This window comes from Eubalaena glacialis, chromosome 12 (assembly GCF_028564815.1).
Source record: "Eubalaena glacialis isolate mEubGla1 chromosome 12, mEubGla1.1.hap2.+ XY, whole genome shotgun sequence".
In the NCBI taxonomy this organism is placed as follows: domain Eukaryota; kingdom Metazoa; phylum Chordata; class Mammalia; order Artiodactyla; family Balaenidae; genus Eubalaena; species Eubalaena glacialis.
The window spans coordinates 44,906,316-44,925,924 of record NC_083727.1 but is presented as its reverse complement, the minus strand read 5'-3'; the positions used below and the strand labels follow the sequence as shown (position 1 = coordinate 44,925,924).

General features: G+C 36.7%; 1 long non-coding RNA gene across 1 annotated transcript in view; it reads left to right on the top strand.

Annotated features, from left to right (window-relative positions):
• Window positions 1-18,565, top strand: part of LOC133102594 (uncharacterized) — a 37,138-nt gene extending 18,573 nt beyond the window's left edge. The window contains exons 2-4 of the long non-coding RNA XR_009703008.1: window positions 10,933-11,066; window positions 14,304-14,482; window positions 18,502-18,565. This is a non-coding gene — a long non-coding RNA (uncharacterized LOC133102594). The remainder of the gene's footprint in view (window positions 1-10,932; window positions 11,067-14,303; window positions 14,483-18,501) is intronic.
• The last annotated feature ends 1,044 nt before the right edge of the window (window positions 18,566-19,609 follow it).

The following is a 19,609-nucleotide window of genomic DNA, read 5'->3' as shown; positions in this document are numbered from 1 at the left end:
TTCCTGCTATTCTTCTACAAGATGTGCCTTCACTGTTTCTTCACTAGTGACTTCCTATGCTTGCTCTGAGACCAAGCTCAGGAGTCAGTTCTGCAGTATCCTCCTCTATAACCCTAGGCAGAGTTAACACATCCCTCCTGTTATGGACTGAATGTTTGTGTTCCCTAAAATTCATATGTTAAGCTGTAACCCCCAAGGTGATAGTATTTGAAGATGGGGACTTTGGAGGGAAAAGGGGTAAGATAAGGTCATGAGGATGGGACCTTTATTTTTTTTAATTTATTTTTTATTTTATTTATTTATTTATTTAATTTATGGCTGTGTTAGGCCTTCGTTTCTGTGCGAGGGCTTTCTCTAGTTGTGGCAAGCGGGGGCCACTCTTCATCGCGGTGCGCGGGCCTCTCACTATTGCAGCCTCTCTTGTTGCGGAGCACAGGCTCCAGACGCGCAGGCTCAGTAGTTGTGGCTCATGGGCCCAGTTGCTCCGTGGCATGTGGGATCTTCCCAGACCAGGGCTCGAACCCGTGTCCCCTGCATTGGCAGGCAGATTCTCAACCACTGCGCCACCAGGGAAGCCCGGATGGGACCTTTATGATGGGATTAGTGCCCTTATAAAAAGAGACACCAGAGAACTTGTCTCTCTCTTCACCATGTGAGGACACAGTGAGAGAGTGGCCTTCTGCATGCCAGTCTTCTGGCACCTTGATCTTGGCCTTCTCGGGCTCCAGAATTGTGAGAAATACATCTCTGTTTGTTAAGCTATGCAGTCCGTTATGGCAGCCCATATGTGTATACTATGTGTATACGTAGTACTTTGCATAGAGGTAAGCTATAGCAGTTAGGACTCTGTCTTATATTAAGTTGCTGATGGATCTTTCTCTCCCACCGGAAGTGAATCCTGAGGGCAGCAGCTGTGTGCCTTATCTTTCTGTCTCCAACACAGTGCCTGACCCCCTGGAGTCCAGGCTGGCTGAATGAATGAAGCAGAATCTAAACCTGACCACTTCAATTACTCATTAACTCTACTGTTTGAGTGTGGATTCATTGCCACTTCATTTGAATTTGTGACAAGTTGATTTTAGCATTCGACAAAGAGAGACACAGTTTCTGATGAAGCAAAGGCATTGCATATAGCCCTGCCTGCCTGTTCCTATATCATAAGTTATAGATTTCAGTGGTCTCGAGAATTTTTAGTAAATATTTTAATTGAAAACTGTTATTCTGAAAAGAAATAAACTTTCCTTCATATACTTTATATGGACATGAACTAGATAAAGCATGCTTACACTAATGAAGAAAGTTTTTTTAAAAATGAAGTAATGTTATTAATAAATTATGAATAATTCTTTTTCGTTAGGTAGTACAAAGTTAAACAAGGGTAGGAATATTCATCTCTATTTGTTACCTTTACTCCAGCTCATTTTTAATTAAAAAACTTTTTCCTATATAGTCCCCTCCCCAGCCCCTCACTCACAGACATTTCAGCAGATATTTTACTCAAAACAGAACAAAACTGTGCAACCCATGCTGTGTAACGGAGGAAGTGTGCACAAGATCATTCCCCAATCGAAAGCTGGAGACAAGTTGTATAAATACGAACTAGTTAGTCAAGTTCAAGCATAATTAGGAGGAAGTATTGGAAAAGCCTGAAAAGATTAATATATTTGGGCTTCCCTGGTGGCGCAGTGGTTAAGAATCCGCCTGACAATGCAGGGGACATGGGTTCGAGCCCTGGTCCGGGAAGATCCCACATGCCGCAGAGCAACTAAGCCCGTGCGCCACAACTACTGAGCCCGCGTCCCACAACTACTGAAGCCCATGCGCCTAGAGCCCATGCTCTGCAGCAAGAGAAGCCACCACAATGAGAAGCCCACGCACCACAGTGAAGAGCAGCCCCTGCTCGCACAACCAGAGAAAGCCCGTGCGCAGCAACGAAGACCCAACGCAGCCAAAAATTACTTAATTAATTAAGAAAAAAGATTAATATTTTCCTTAATTCTGAGTTATTTGGTAGTAATTCCTATCAACTCAGAGATCACTTTTGCTTGATTTCTTTGTTTTCATTTCGTTCTGTACATGGCCATGAATATTCAGTGAGATCTATAGCAATTGTAAAATCCATCAATCCATTTCTATGTTCTTTGGAAGACCAGCTGGACTAATTTTGAATGTCCTCAATCACATATTACTACAGCTCTATGTCAGCTGTGTTATGGAGTAGGTCTTAGTCTGGGCTGCTATAACAAAATACCATAGACTGGGTGGTTTTTAATAACAGATATTTATTTATCTATCACAGTTCTTCAGGCTAAGAAGTCCAGGATCAAGGTGCCAGAAGATTCAGTTCTTGGTAAAGGCCTTCTTCCTGGCTTGTAGACCGTCACTCTCTCCCGTGTGCTCACATGGCCTCTCTTTGATGTGTGTGCATGGAGAGAGCTAGAACTCCCTCTCTCTTCCTTTTTTTTATACAGGTACTAACCCACCATGAATACACCACCCTCGAGACCTCATCTCCATCTAAAAGGCCCCAGCTCCTAATACCATCACCTTGGGAGTTAGGGCTTCAATATGTGAATTTTAGGGGAGACACAAACATTCAGTCCACAACAGAGTAGATTCACTTCCTTTACTGGCTGTCATACAACCTGGCTGCCTCACACACTATTTATCTGCTGACACTGCCTGCCTCCATATTGTACATTGACAGCATTAGAAGCAAGTTGTTCCCTGGTAAGCATTAGACTCAGAAATTCTAGAGTTTTGTTTGCTTGTTTTGTTTTGTTTTGTTTTGAATCTTGGCTTAACTCTTATAAAGGATTTGTAAATCTTGTAAATGTGTAAAGTAACATAGAACTGGATGTGTCCTTCCTTATTCTAATATATTTTGAAATGAACTGTTTAAACAGAAAATATTTGTTTAAAAATATAGATGAAAATATTAGGAAGGTTAAACATGAAGAATAAATCTCAAAATATTATGGTGATAGTCTGGTATAGTGGATAGAACGAGGGCTTTTTAATGAGAAAGACCAGAGTCCACAGTCTTTTATTTTGTGACGTATTAGCTATATTTTTTAAACAACTTACATAAATCCATTGAGTCTCAAGTATATCTTCTATAAAATGGTGATAATAATACCTATCCTTCTGGGGGGCTGTTTTGAAAATGAAAAAATACATGTAAATTATGAGCTCCAGTGCCTTGAGCATAGTAGATAATCAATAAACAGTAGCTTTTATGATTAATAATTTTAATTCAAGAGAACAAAATAAGAAACTGATAGGTAATTAAAATCTCTGATTGATTATTGCTTTTACCCAAATTTTTAATTTTGTTTAAAACACCCATTAGTAAATTGAACATATTAATAATATCACATAATGTTTTATGAAGTTTTATGTCTAAGTAAGTAAATCTGAATCATCTGTTGTAGTGCATGACACATAGTAAGCACTCAATAAATACTCATTTTATTTGCTTCTCCCCAACCTTCACACACATAAATCTCTATTTAGGAAGCTTTCTTTCTCCTAAGATGGTCTAGAAAATAACTTTTTTATATACTTAGTCATTAGATATGTCATTTGTATACACACACAACACTCTAAAATGAAGGTCAATTACCTATAGATTATCTGTTATTTTGTGCGAATCCTACTATTGCCACTTTGTGACTTCAGATAACATTAATATATGAACACATTCACCTTTGCTTTTCTTAACTCCAATATGAATATAGCCCAATAGTAATGCATATAAACAACATTCTAAATTTTACGAACTATTAGAGTCTACTGAATATTTATTATGGCTAGGTTTCCTGATAGGCACTTTACATATATAATTGCATTCAGTCCCCACAAATTCTTATAGGTAAGTACTGTTTTACAGATGAGGAAGCCAAGGCTCAAAGTCTGGGTTCTATAACTTGTAGGTGGCTTCAGGATACTACATTCTCCAGTTGTTGCCCTTATTTTATAGGCAGCTATTTCTCATCTTTTTTTGTTTAGTCCTTCTTTTCTTCCTAGCTTCTAAATACGGAAGGGTTCTAGACTTGGCCTTTGCCCTCTTCTCTTCTCTGTACATGCTTCCTACCTAGGTTGCTTCATCTACTCAAATGGCTTTGAGTACACTGATGAATCACCTGTAGGCTGAAGAATTCTTTTTTTTTTTTTCAGTCACTGGTGAGGTCCTCTTCTTATATCCAGCCATTCCCCAAAATCTTCATCTGGATGCCTAATAGGTTTCTAACTCTAAACTATATTCTTCTTGGTATTCCCACCCATGCCCTGCAGCTGTGCTGCTACCCCAGCTTTCCTGATCTCAGTCCATTCACCCAGTTGTTCACAACAAAAAACCTGGGAGTCATCCTTTATTTCCCTCTTTTTTTTTTTATTACTGGCATTCAGTCTACCAACAGCTTTTTTTTTCCCTAAATGTGCACACTTCTCACCATATTTATCACACCCACTCTACTTATAGATGTAGATAAGATAGATAGATAGATAGATAGATAAAGATACACCACCATCAACTCTTGCCTGGACTTCAGCAAGACTCGTATCCTGGTTCTACTCATCCCCCTCATAGTTTCCTTTCCACACACAGTCAGAGTGAGCTTTCCAAAACATGAATCAGAACGTGTAATTCTTTTTTACAATGGCTCTCCCCATGGCTTCCCGTTACACTTAGAACAAGTCCAGATGTCCCCTATGGCCACAGGGCCTTTGTGCCCCACCCTGCCTGTGCCTCCAGCCTCAGCTCCAGTTTCCTTCCATCTGGCTGGGTGTGCTCCCAACCACTGTGTCTGCTGGCTGTTCCTCCAATGTGCTAAGCCCTTTCCTGCCTCAGGTCTTTACATGTGCTGCTCCTTCTGTCTGGAATGCTCTTCCTTAGACTTTTGAATGTCTGGCCCTTCACATTATTCATGTCTTACTCAAATACCACCTTCTCAAGGCCTGTCCTGACCAATATATCTGGAACAGAACCCACAGCCTTGCCATTTACTCTTCCCTCGTCCTGCTTCATTTTCTTTACATCATTTGTCACAATCCAAAACCATATCTTTTTTACATGTATGTTCATTTTCAAATGTCTCTCTCTCCCATCAGAATATAAGTATCCTGAGGCAGGGACCTGGACATCTAGCTCACTGCTATATTCCTAGTACCTAAAAGTCAGTGAAATACAGTCAAAATAAAGAGAGAGACAAGAAAAGAGAGAGAAAGACAGAGCTTTGTTTCCAGCTCAGAGTCTGTTCCATTCCAGCAGGCTGTGCTGACAATTTCATGTTTGTAATTTTTTGCTTGTAACAACAAAAGATTGGCAACAACCCAAATGCCTATCAATAGAGGACTATTAAAAAAATCATGGAACATGCATACAATAGAAAAAAAAAGTCACCTGTATAAAAGAATGAAAAAGATCACAATGACCTATCTCTAAAATAAAATGAAAAGAGTAAGTAGCAGACCTGTGCTCTGACCATCTGCCTTCCTGTCTCTGGGCCTTTACTCATGCTGCTGCTTCTCTCTGAAATGCACTTCTCCAGACCTTTTCACTCTCTGTCAAATAGCACTTCCCAGAGAATGTACCCCAACAAACTATTTAAAACATCTTTTACACCCCCTCATTCATTAATCTCTTGCCTTGCTTTACTTTTCTGTGTGGTAATTATCATCAACCAAAATCATATTATTTACTCATACATTTATGTATTTTTTTAAATTGTTTGTCTCTCCTACAGGAATGTAATCACCATGAGGGCAGGGACCTTGACAGTCTTATTTGCTGCTGCATTGTCAGGGCCTAGAACAGTGGCTGGCGTAAGTTAGAAACAAGAAATGAGATAGAAAGAGGTAGAACTGAGTTTCTAAGTCAGTTTCTGTTTGATTCTAGAGTATATCCGCCACCACAATGTGCTACCCCTCATTCTTAAAATCTTCTGTGTTAGGACCTTCGTGCTTTCAGTCTGAAAAGGACCTTAGAGATCATCTAGTCCAAGTTTTGATTTTGCAGAAGAGATGACTGAGCTGAGAGCTAGGTGATGTGTGGAGGTCCAGGGAATGTGGGGTTCAGGGATGAGAGGACTTTTTTTTTTACTTTTTCAGCTTTGGAGTATGTAATGTATTACTTTTTTGTTTTAACTACATAAATACATTTTGAAAAATATCAGTAAGATGGTAACCAGTTCAATAATTCGGGCATAAGCACTGTAAGGGTTTGGAGGAACGTAAGTCACTATGGGCACAGTCACTGGTCAGAGCAGCCTTCCTGAAGGATGACATAGCTGGTCCTTAAAGGACAGAAAGGATCTGATGGTGAAGAGGAAGGAGCATTTCAGGAAAGCATTGAAGGACTAAGGAGTGGTTGGTGGGGGGCCGGGGGTAATCCAGGTATAGGAGGGAGACTCTGAGAGGAGAAACCTATTGCCATCTGTAATATGGTTTACTCTGGAAATAGGAACTGGAACATCAATCTATAAATCTTTAAAGCCAGTAATGGAGAAACTTACTCTCTTATGTTTTTCTGGTTTATATACATTAACCTTATTTTTTTCTTTTCTGTAGACAGATAATGTATGCCAAACAGCAGTTACAGATTATTATGGATTGAATTGTGTTAAAAAAAAATATGTTGATGTCCTAACCCCTAGTACCTCCAAATGTGACTTTATTAGGAGGTGGAATGTTGCAGATGTAATTAGTTAAGATGAGGTCATACTGAGGTAGGGTAGGCCCCTAAGCCAGTATGACTAGTGTCCTTATAAAGAGACAGCCCTGTGAAGACAGAGGCAGAGACTGGAGTTATCTGCCAAGGAACATCTGGGGCTACCAGAAGCTGGAAGAGGCAAGAATGGATCCTCCCTGGAGGCTTGGAGGGAGCATAGTCCTGCCAACACTTTGGTTTTGAACTTCTAGCCTCCAGAATTGTGAGACAATACATTTTTATTGTATTAAGCCACCCAGTTTATGGTACTTTGTATGGCAGCCCTGGAAAAATAATACATAGTTTGTACTTTTACAACCCAATTTTTAAATGAAGCCAAACCATAGTAAACCATCCCACTGCTTTCTGAATGGGTTTATGCAGCACTTGGTGAATTTGATTAGAGCTCTCCCTATATCTTTTTGTTGGTTAGTAATAATGATTGCTTACATAACACCCTTAAATGTGTGACGTCTTTAACTGCTCTTTGCACATAAATCCTTTATAAATTAATTGCAAGCAGAGTTGGAGTAATTCAAGCCACAAAGAGTGAATAACCAGCAGATTCAGACATAGACCTTCTGTTTTCATTTTCTAGTTTAAAAGCTCAAGCTTCAATTGGCTTTCTTTTCCTTTTCTCTTAGTTGAAGCATTAATTTCTGTGTATAGTCGATCAAATGATTTAGTTATTGCTTTCTTAAAAAGCACAGACTCTAACTTTTTGGCTTTAAGTTCATGAACATGCCTGTCATCTGGTCATTTATTATACCTACTCTCTTGACTATAATAACAGATTTAGAGCTCACTATCCCAATAATTTTGCTAACTCATATCCTGAATTAGAGAGAAAATTCATAGAGAAATTAGTGATACATATACGTAAACCCTCCTAGGTACAGGGCAATTTTCTCACGGTTTACATCAAGTTTCGCTTTACTTATCTTTGTTTTCAAGGCTCTCAGCCACTGCCTTGATGATTTCCTTTTCCCCATTTTTTTTCTGTCAATGTAATCTCTTATACTAAAACAAGATTTACTATTTTGTCGTTTTCTTTTCCAGTTCATGTGCTTTCATAATAAGGATAAAAGAAAATTTTGCTGTGTTATCATAAGACAGGACTCTAACAGAACAAATTAGGTTTTTCAAATAGATTCTAGTATGAATTGCAACATGTTTAAATTGATTGCCCCTCCTTACTTTACTCAACTTCAAATTTAATTCTTAATTAAATTTGAATTCAGTTTTTTTTTTTAAGACTTGAGGGTCATGGGAACAATTTTGAGCTTAGTCACATCATATGGATTTTAATCTTTATAGTTATCTTGTAATGCAAACAAATATTAGTCATTCTAATAAAGGGTTAGAAGAAATGTTTGGACGTCTCATAAGAGTTTGGCTCAGATAAGTTATTCCAATAATACATTTTCTCATCTTCAATTATTGCTTTCCTGACTTCTGGTCTCCTGTAAGCTTCTTAAGTTCCATCTGACTCTTAAATGCTTTAAAGTAATGCTCTGGCTTAAATATATTAGGGGAAATTATCAGATTTGCTTTATTCACAAGATATTACCATTTTATTTGAGGGAGATTTTAATAATTATTATTTTATATTAAATGCTATCAAAAATACATTTTGTAGTTTCCTTTTACATTTTTCCTTAGTCATTCTTTACCGATTCATAATATAAATGGAGAACAGTAGATAGCCCCTCAGTGACTGTTATAAGGATTCTTAAAGAATTGGCTGGTGCTACAAACAAGATGAGTTCTTTTAGCCCTTTATCTTCCATGTCCTCAGGGATGCCAAATAAAAGTTGCATTTAGCAATATTTGCTTCTGATATATGGCACCAGCAAGAGCTCCATTCAGGTACAGGAATCTGTGTCAAGAGGCAGGTTCTGGCCCCATTGTTTTAGCATCTGTCTTGCAGCCCCAGACTGAAATTCTTCTAGGAGTGAGCTGAGGGAGGTGAGGTGAGGGTAGCCTGGAGCCTGATTTGCCTCCTCTCTTCTCCTCTCTTAGTTACTTGGGCAGATTCCTGCCCCTCTCTGAATATCAGTTTCCTCATTGGTAAAATAAGGAAATGACAGATAGCATTTGTTGAACATTTTGTGCCTGGCACGGTTCCAAGCACCTTACATATAAGATCTGTTTAATCTTCACATACTCTCTCAATCCCCCTCCCCCGCCAAAGTGTCCTTGCTCTAGAATGTAAACGTCACAGGGCAGGGATTCCATCTGTTTTGTTCATTGGTACCTCTAGAACAGAGCCTGGCACTCAACAAATATACACTGGATATTGAATGAATGAGGTACAGAGACATTAAGTAATTTACTGATGCTCATGAAGCTAGTAAAAGGGACTGAGGAATTGATCCCAGGCTGTTTATCTCCAGAACCCATACTCTAAAGCACTATGTTATACTGAATAAAATTAGGTAACTGATAGCTTCCAAAGCCATGTCTCATAATGCTGGTTTCACATCAGAATTATATCTGGTGCTTTAAAAAATACTGATGCCACTATCCCCCATTAAACACTCTGATTCTCCTTTAGTGGGTCTGGAGTTTTAAGACATTTTGTCTTAAAATTTCAAGTGCACTGAGTTACATCTAAAGTTGAGAATCAATGCTTAAAGTTTATATCAATAAATCTCTTAATTTTATAAATCTTTGAAATTTATTCTGAAAGTAGTTCAGACTGAGTCTGGAAAACAGAAGGTCAAATGGAAGACAGTAGGACCAAAGCCTGCTTCTGAGTTAGGTTCATTATCTGGCTCATGGTTGGGTTCATGGTTGAGATCATGGATCTTTGTACAAAGACTTTCCAACTGGTCCTAAATGTTACATCAGATTGGCCTGTGACTCATAACTAGAGACTTTCTATAGGCTGATCATTAATTAATAATGATCTATTTAAAATCAGTGGTGTAACCATTAGTGATTTAACCATCTGCCTAAATACCCTATTATATAGAATATACTATGTCTTGTCTACAAGGAATTCAGTAATCTTGCACCAGCAAAGGAATGAAATTACTACTCTAATATCCCAGTAAGAAAAGTAACAGTGATAAGGAAAGTTCTGATAGAAAATGTTATCATTGTTTTTATCAAAATAGTAATTAATAATTTTCAAGATTATACTTCCATTTCAGATATCTGTGTCTAACAATAAATGGACAGCAACCCTCCCCCAGGGCTGGACTTAAGAAATTGTTTTTTAGACAGCTTTCAATTAATGATCCACGCTCTACTAGATAAACAGAATTTTTGAAAAGTACTTTTTGGTGAAGCATTATCCCTTCAATTTGTCAGAAAATCTTTACCACAACAGTGCAATCGAATATAGCGCTGAATGACCTGAAATAACATCCAGCCCAGGAAGACTGGTATTTGATTGTGCTGTAGATGACTTCCTGAAACTGATTACAGTAACGAATGTGTTTAAAAGCGCCTGTGAAATTGATTGAGCTTCTTAAGAAAAAAAGTACTGTGCAGATATCTTAACTCATTTACTTCTAAAAATTCTGTTAGTTTACGTTAGTATAAATTATACAAAAAGTGGATGCCAATTCAGGATTAAATGTGCAAGAAATTTATTAAGGTAAAAGCCCATGACAGAAAACGGAGAGGGAAAATGGGGAATGTGAAATGTAAATCTGATCATATCTCAGTCTTACTTAAAATCCTACAATGCCTTCTTGTGGCCCTTAGAGGATATGCAGTACCTTGAACATGGCCTGTAAGGCTCTGCCTGATTCACTTACCTTCTCAACCTCTTTCGATTCTTTCCCCTTCACCTTCTTCACTCCAGACATGTTGGTAAACTCCTAGCTTCTTGAAAATGTCCTTCTCTCCCGTTCAGCGGCCTTTGCACTTGATAGTCAGTCCCTGCCTTTTCATAGAGTAGCTAAATCTTACTTCACCTTCACATCTCAGTTTAATCATGACTTCTTCTGGGTACTGTCTCTGACACTCCATCAAATTCCTTGCCCCTTTCATCATTTTTGATAAAACCTAATGCACTGTGTTGCAACTGGGGGAGATAGATGGGCTCCTGAAAGTTAAGATGTTGATACAACTTCTGTTTTGTCACAGTGTGATGCTCTGATGCGTGTTATGTAATTTTCCTCTGCCTTGCAGTAAAGACCACTACTCTCTGTTTTTACAGTTCTGCCTTGTCAAATGCCAACCCATTTATAATTTGTTGTCTGACTTAGAGCATGCATTCCGATATTTTCCTGGCCGATCACTATAGTAACTGGGAGAGAGTCCGCATCCTGAAGGAGCTCAGAGGACATGAAAGCAGAAGCCTGAGAAGCAAGAGCCTACACAGAAGAAAGGAAGATCTGAGGTAAGGGTTCTCTTCAGCTCTTTCTGTGAAAGAAAAACTTTTATGTTTGGAATATCTTAGGAGCTGCTTGTGCCAAAGTGATGAAATCTTTTGGAAGTTATTGTGATCTTCTTACTTCTTTAGATCTTGTTGATAATATTTAAATGGTGACAACATAACACTGTTTGACCCTCTGTCCCACTCTCTGCCGTGTACTTTCATCTAGTGCTATGGCAGTCTAGATGTCTTTTGGCTGATGCTGAGGTGGCCAAATCCTGACTCACTACAGTCATACTCTGTCTCTCTCTTGCTTGGCCAAGGAAACTGTTACATTCTCTCTTCATTTGTCAAATGTAAAGATATTGGGTGCTCCCTAAAATTTACTGCTGAGCTATGGGGCATGAATTAGAATGGAGACTTCATTGGAAGAAAAGTAAAATATATCTAAATCTAAATGGGGGAAATAGGGTATAAGAGCAAAATGAAGCAGAAAAATTACTAGACAAGTGAGAAAATAAATATATTTTCCTAAATCCACTCCAGTGGAAAAAGGGAAAGGCCAAATAGAAATATAACCCTAAGTAGACTCTTCAAAATGATGACAGTCAGGCAGTTAGATTTTCATGACAGTTCACATTTACTAAACTGTAGCCTTGAGACTCATGTTGGAGGTCATTTATATGATCTTCAAATATGCAGGCCTTCTACGTAGGCCTTATCACTCCAGGGAAAATGGATTGGCGGATTCTAAAGGGGTTTACAGTGCAGATAGTAAGAAGAGGAAAGAACAGGGAAAAGTCAGGGAAAGGTATCTTCAGCTGGTATAGTGCCATCTTCTCCAGAACAGACGCTGTTTTCCTCAGTTACCTAGTTACCCAGCACATCACAAAGAGTAATCTATTGGCTCTTAGGTACTAAAAGAGGTGAATCAAAGACTTCAGGAGATTATCTCCTAGTAGAAAATTAAAATAGGTGTTTCATGGATTTCTCCCTTTCTTCCATCACAAGGTGAAACAGGTAAGAAAGAGGAGGGTTAGGTTAAGGGGCAGGGTTAGAATAAACTTTTAAGCTTCCAGATGTGACCTGGAGAGCTTACAGCTGACCCTGAATGATCTTGTATGGTGTTGGGGTTCCAGAAAAGGTAGAATCCGAGGAAGATGGATTTTATCATCAGGATCTTGGACAAATGATTTGCTGGAAGAACCATAACTGGTGTCCAAGGGATAGAAATCACTGGGTTTACAGGGTATTTAGAGTTTAGAACTTTAAAGCATTCTCATAATACTTGACTACAGAATGCTCCCAGTAAGTATTTCTATTTGTTATCAATGGGCCCATTATTGGTGTATGCTTCATACCTCATTGGCCATTTTACATAGTTTTTAGAAAATGCCTTATTGTATATTTTATCTGCCTAATTTTGAGGATAATTGAAACCATTATGTGTGTTATTAAGAAATTATGTTCTTACACAAGAAGCTTAGAGACACGACTGCTAAAGTCAGACTCTTGATTGCATTTTCACTTCTTTCAGTACAAGTTCAAGTCTGTTCCTCCTTCACGGAGGCCAGAGCAGTATATCAAAGCCAGAAGTACAGCTAGTCATCAGAGTTCAGATTCTTTCCTGCTTCCCTGTGGGAGGGGTCAAGAATACAAACATCCTCAATTGCTACAGCAGGAGGGAACATTAGTCCATTAACAGAACCAAACAGGAAGCACCAAATAGACATTTCTTCTATTTATTTTGTGACTATGAAGAAACATGTAGTTTAGTTCTTTGAATAAAATTTGTCAGTAAAGCATAGAACACAGAAAAGGTGTAGTCATTTTGGTTAAACTCTGACTGCAAAATGATTTGATGCTGTTTTTCATTTTGCTTCCTACAATTTATGCAATACTACATTCTTAGGATGTTGGAATTTTACCATATCTTAAGTTATTTTTTCTTTTTTAAACTGTGAACCAGCAACTTAACATTTGCTGCAGCCTATTGAGATTCACATTATGATTCTCAAGTTTTTAATTAAATTTCCCAGATATTTCCTGTCTAGATCCAAGAGGATGTGCATATATTGAGCAGAATAATTTTACCTCCCTTCAGTTTTTAATAGGGTTCTGAAAATGACAGATAAGGCCAGGAAATACCTCAAATACTTCAGAGGTTTGTTTGCCTTACCAAAAATTTTAATCTCAGTATGTTAGTTGGTTATCCACTCCATTACGTCACATTAATTCTATTACTTCACTGTCAGTGATAGCAGATAAGAAATTGAGGCAGTGTAATGATTTAAACAAGCCTAATGAAGGAGCAAAAGGAAATATAATTTGTATATTTATGAGTATTTCCAGAAATAGGACAACAAGCCACTTTATTACTCTTATAATTACATGGAATCTCTTAATTCTAAAACATATTTGGCCTGCTGGTTAAAAGGAAAAAAAATGTTCCTTGTCAGTTTCCCTTATTATTTTTCTCATCCATCCTGTGATGTACCAAAGATGGGATGGTGCAAGTGGTCCACCCCTAGTATAGGCAATAAGGGAGTGCTTTGTGTGTAGAAAATTTTAAAGGGATAAAATAAAATAATAATAATAAAAAGCCAGCCTGCTTTTTATTATCACTATGCACTGACAATTCTAAGCAATGCCAATGATACTACTTCTCTCTGAAAAAAACATTTTTGTTGGTCTAAGTTCTAAACAACTGCTGCCATTACTGAAATTTAATAATATATGTGTAAGCTGAGAATTACCATTTCTTTGGTTACCTGTTCTTTAACAAACATTGTAGTCTACATGGAAATAAACCTAACTCCTCTGGACATGGACTCAGCTACACATGTTTATTTCAAGAATAAGCAACCAAGTTCTGTTTTTTTCATTTTCATAATCACTGTGCTATAATTGTTTAGTTTGAATCTATGTTTAAACACAGGATTATATAGTACCACAGCAGTTAGAGATATGAACTGAGCCTAAGCAAGTTCAAATAATTCGTAACCATTACACACGTTGGAGAATTTTACTGAATATAACAGAAATTTATGATGAATTTTCTGGTGAAGGTATTTTAGTGGAAATTTTTCAACTGCAGAAACATTTGAAAGCTGCTAGAGCTGATCCCAAAGAACAAAGACATGGACAGTATTGCAGTTTCTGGAAGTTACTATGAAATGGGATTTTTATGAAACTCTGATAAACTTATCTTTATTTTAAAGCTTTTCTAATTACTTGTATATCTATTTCTTCATGTGAAAGAAACATTTGAAATTAAAATAGTGTCCTTCAATCAACTATGCGTGAGGCCATACCAATTCTATTGACCATGAATATGTGAAGATAAATTTGACAAAGCCATTGACAAATGTGCAGAAGTGAAGGCTTATAGCAGAAAGCACAGTGGAGTTATTCATCACCATCACCATGGGGACCAAAATGTAAGTACGAATATTTTTCTCCTTTTTCCAAAAAACACATCAATGTACTTAAACGTATTAAAACTTTATTTTTTTGCATTTATTAATTTTTTATTAGCATTATTATTTATGTAAAATTTAATAAATGGTCACTGCATTTCTTTTCTGGACATAATAATTTTTGTTTGTTTTATTTCATGATTATTACTGAAAATATTTTAGGGGGAGAGGTGTTAAAAATGGTCCCTTTCAGGTGTCAAATACACTAGGTGTGCCACTGCATCCATCTTTTCATTTTAACTCAAAAGAAATAAAACACATTCTTGATCTTTTTAGTAACACAACTTTGTTTTTGAAAATTATGCCAGAAAGCAGTTAATTTTAATAAGGCAAACTTTTAATAAGAAATAGAAGTACCCTTAAATACAGCTCTCATGCACTGTGGATTTTGGTAATAATTACATTTCTAATAAATGTATGCTTCATGTCTTAACTATTTCATATAAGATTAGTAGGATGAAAAAAATACAAAAAATACAGCCTGTTGAAATTTAGACATGAAGAAATAGAAATTATGAATATCTCATAACAACTGAAAAAAGTTGAATCTCTAATTTAAAACCTTCCAATATAGGTCCAAATAGTTTCACTATTTAACTCTAGCAAATGTTTAATGAATAAACATCTTTTATGCTTTTTCAGAAAACAGAAAAAAAACAGTTAACACTCTTCAACTTAATTTATGAGGCCAGCATAACCTTGACATCAAAACATGAACAGGAAATTATGAAGAAGAAATTTCTGGGCAACCTCAATCATGAACATATATATCAAAATTCTTAATTTCAGCTAACCAAACAACATGTACAAACAATAATATGTCACAAATAAGTTGAGTTTGTTGTAATTACACAATGTTAGTTTAACATTAGAAAACTAATCAGTAGAATTTACCACATTAAAAGAATAAAAGGAAAAAATTATATGATCATCTTACTAGAAAAGCAGTTGATTAAAGTCAGCATTTGTTTATGATTAAAAATGTCTTTTGGCAAACTAAGAATAGAAGAAAATTTCTTTAATCTAATAGAGGTTATCTACAAAACACCAATAGCAGACACCATGGAAATATTGAAAGCTTTCCTTCTGAGATCAGGAATAAGACAAGTATGAGAATTATCACCATTTCTGGTCAGCCTTATACTAGAGGTCCTAATCAGTGTAGAAAGGAAAGAAAAAGAACTAAAAGAAACAAATAAAACTGCTATTATTTGATATGATTGTGTATATAGTAAAATCCCAAAGATTCTACAGATAGATATTAGAATTAAATGAGTTTAACAAGGTTGTCTTTGTTAAGCTCATTTAATTCTAATATCTACCTGTAGATTTTAAAAATTACAGTTCTGTGACAAGTAACAGTAGGAATAAAACTGAAAAAATTTATAATTGTATCAAAAAATATTTAAAATCTAGCAATAAATATTAAAGAGTTATGGGAAAAAAACATTTCCCATAACATTTCTGAGAGACATAAAAAACAAATTAAAGCAGCCCGATGCCACATTCACATATTGGAAGACTCAGCATTTAAAAATGTTAATTTTCCTGAAACTGAGCTTTAGGTTTAATGAAGTTCCAATAAAAATCCAAGTAGGTTTATATGTGTGCCTAAGTGTGTGTGTATTTGTATGTGTGTGTGTATATGAGGAGAGAGAGAAAGAAACTTTAAAAATATTCTAAAGATATATATATGAAAATTCAGAGGACCGGGTACAGGCAAGACACTCTTCAAATAGGAGGATAAAAGTAGGAGGATTTTTTCTACTAGGTATTAATACTTATTGTATGTCTGTAATAATTAAGATAGTGTAGTATTGGGGTGAGAATAGACAAAAAGATCAATGGCACAAATCAGAGTCTAGAAGGAGATGCACCTTTGAAATAAATCAATTGTCTCTATATTAAACTGGACACGAAAAGTACCAATAAAAGGAAAAGACTGATAATTAGACCATGTTAAAATTAAGAACCTCCATTTATCAAAAGACACCTTTAATTACCTGTAGTCAAGTTACAAGGTAGTAGAATATATTACATATGTGAGTCTTGTATCCAGCATACATATAAAGAACATCTACAAATCAATATATAAAACAACCCAATGAAAAATAAGCAAGAGACCAGAACAGGCATTTCACAACAATAGGATACCCCAATTGCCAACAAATATAAGAAAATGTCTTTAATTTCTTTAGTTGTCAGGCAAATGCATATTAAATTAAATTAAATGCAAATTAAAACCACAGTTAAATATTACTAGATTTCCTCCAGAATAACTAAAATTAAAAATACTGATAATCCCAAGTATGGGTGAGGATGTGGAGCAACAAGAATTCTCATTCACTGTTAAAATGAAAGAATGATAAATTGTCCATAAAAAGAGAATGGAATTAACATGTATTTATATCATTCATGCATTCAAGTGGCAAGCACTGACCTGTGCTGTGTCTCAACTGTCCTTCAGGACAAGTGCCATATCTAGTTTACAAAAAAGAAAAATGAGCTTCAGGAAAGCTAAAGAGCTTTAGTAAATCTATAAATCTACTAAGTGGAAGAGCCAGCATCTAAACCAGGTCTTTCCAACTCTCAACGCCATATTCTTTTCAGTATATCTATAAAAGCATCCTTTTAAAATGCTATCCTCTCTTTTTTTCAAAATAAATATATAAATTTCTCTTTTTACAAATTTAAAAATATCACTCTAATTACATTATTTCATGCATTTTGCTCCTCACCCAGAGATAAGACAATGCAGTTTAGAAAATATTGTGATCTGTGAAAGAAGTTCATTTCTTTGCTGTGTTGATCTCTACCCTTGCTGCTTTCCTTTAATGTATTGTATTTACTTAGTGAACATTATTGCACTAATCTGTTTACACATGTGTCTCTCATTATTAGATTCTAATATTTTTGAGGGAAATCTCTTATCTTTGTGCCTTTATATTCCCAGCATATCACACAAATGTCTGTTGAATGAATGAATGAACTTTTATCCTTGACACTTTGACTCAGAATGTGCAAATTCCCATTTTATCTCTTTTAAAGAAAGATTGAAATCACTCTGCTACCTTCTAGCAGAATTAAAGCTAAATCATGTTCTGAAAGATAAAGGATTCTACTTCATCTTTACATTTGAAGTGATTCACAAATAATTCCACTTCTTGTTGCTCTATTCATTCATATACTACCTAAGTTTCACCAACTATACCCAGAGAGTTTACTGAAAGTTTTGTTTTCTTCTCTTCTGTGTACACCTACACATAAACATTTCTCTCAGAATTATGTTCAGCGTATGTCCTACATTTGTATTCAGATGTCAACTCTTTATAGGAGAAAAATCTAAAAACAGGTATCTTGCAGTATATGAACAGAAAATACATTCCTGTTGAAAAGGTTCATGATGACCTAGACATATAAACAGTTGAATGGGAGATGATATACAAGCTACAAGATGCTAAATGATGTGATAGAATTAATTTTAGCCAAAATCTTGCTCATCTGAATGTTATAATTTATAAAAGTTGTGTTAAAAATAAAGAAACGGGGAGACGGTGGGGCAGGGGTGCAAAGGAACGGAAGGGAACGGGGCAGTGCTTTCCCTGTCCACTTAGGCACTGGGAAGCCTGTTGGGATCCTGGGCCTAATCCTGTGCCCTCGGAGCCTCCCTCCTGCCGCGCAGAACCCAAGCCCTGCACCTACACCCTCACTCAGGGCTCTACCTCCAAACTCCGGAACCCCACACTCCAGAGGCCCTCCTTTCACGTGCTGCCTCTCCCCTTATATGCAGGTCCTAAGCAGAGGCCCCACCCCACGTTTGAACGTCGCCCCACCTAGGCCCCGCCCCACGCTCAAACGTCACCCCCCACCTGCCTAGGTCCCGCCCCACCCTAAACGCCGCCCCTGCCTAAGTTCCACCCCCACCTAAACTCTGCCCTCATAACCAAGGCTTTTTTTTTTTTTCTTTTTTCCTCTTTTAGATTGGGGTTCTGTTTTACCTTGCTGATTCATTGCTGTGGATTCTTTTATATTTTTATTTTTCCCAATAAATCTTTTATTTTTCTAATTTTATTTTATTCTTTATAGTTTGTTAGTGATCTCTCTTTTTGGCTTGTTGCCCCCGCCCTCTTTTTTCTGCTGTGGTTTTATTTTACCTTATTGCAGTTGTTTCAATTATAGTTTTATTTTTCCTAATATATTTTTTATCTTTCTGATATTATTTTGTTTTTTACTCTTTGGTATTATACTACTCTTTTTTCTGTCTTTCTTCCTTTTTTTTTTTTTTACCACTCCACGAAGCTTGGGGGATCTTGGTTCCCAGGCTGGAGGTCGGGCCCTAGCTCCTATGGTGGGAGCTCCGAGTCCAAACTGCTGGACTAACAGAGAACCTCAGACCTCAGGGAATATCAGTCGGAGTGAGGCCTCCCAGAGGTCCTCATCTCAGCACCAAGACCCAGCTCTATCTAACTGCCTGCAAACTCCAGTGCTGGACATCTCAAGCCAAACAACCAGTAAGACAGGAATAGAGCACCACCCATCAAAAAAAAAAAAAAATGAAATGACAAAAAAATATGTTACAGATGAAGGAGCAAGGTAAAAACCTACAAGATCAAACAAATGAAGGTGAAATAGGCAACCTACCTGAAAAAGAATTCAGAGTAATGATAGTAAAGATGATCCAAAATCTCAGAAACAGAATGGAGAAAATACAAGAAACATTTAACAAGGATCTAGAAGAACTAAAGAGAAAACAATGATGAAAAATACAATAAATGAAATTAAAAATACTCTAGAAGGAATCAATAACAGAATAACTGAGGCAGAAGAATGGATAAGTGAGCTGGAAGATAAAATGGGGGAAATAACTGCCAGGAAGCAGAATAAAGAAAAAAGAATGAAAAGAATTGAGGACAGTCTCTGAGACCTCTGGGACAACATTAAATGCACCAACATTCAAATTATAGGGGTCCCAGAAGAAGAAGAGAAAAAGAAAGGGTCTGAGGAAATATTTGAAGAGATATAGTCGAAAACTTTCCTAACATGGGAAAGGAAATAGTCAGTCAAGTCCAGGAAGAACAGAGAGTCCCA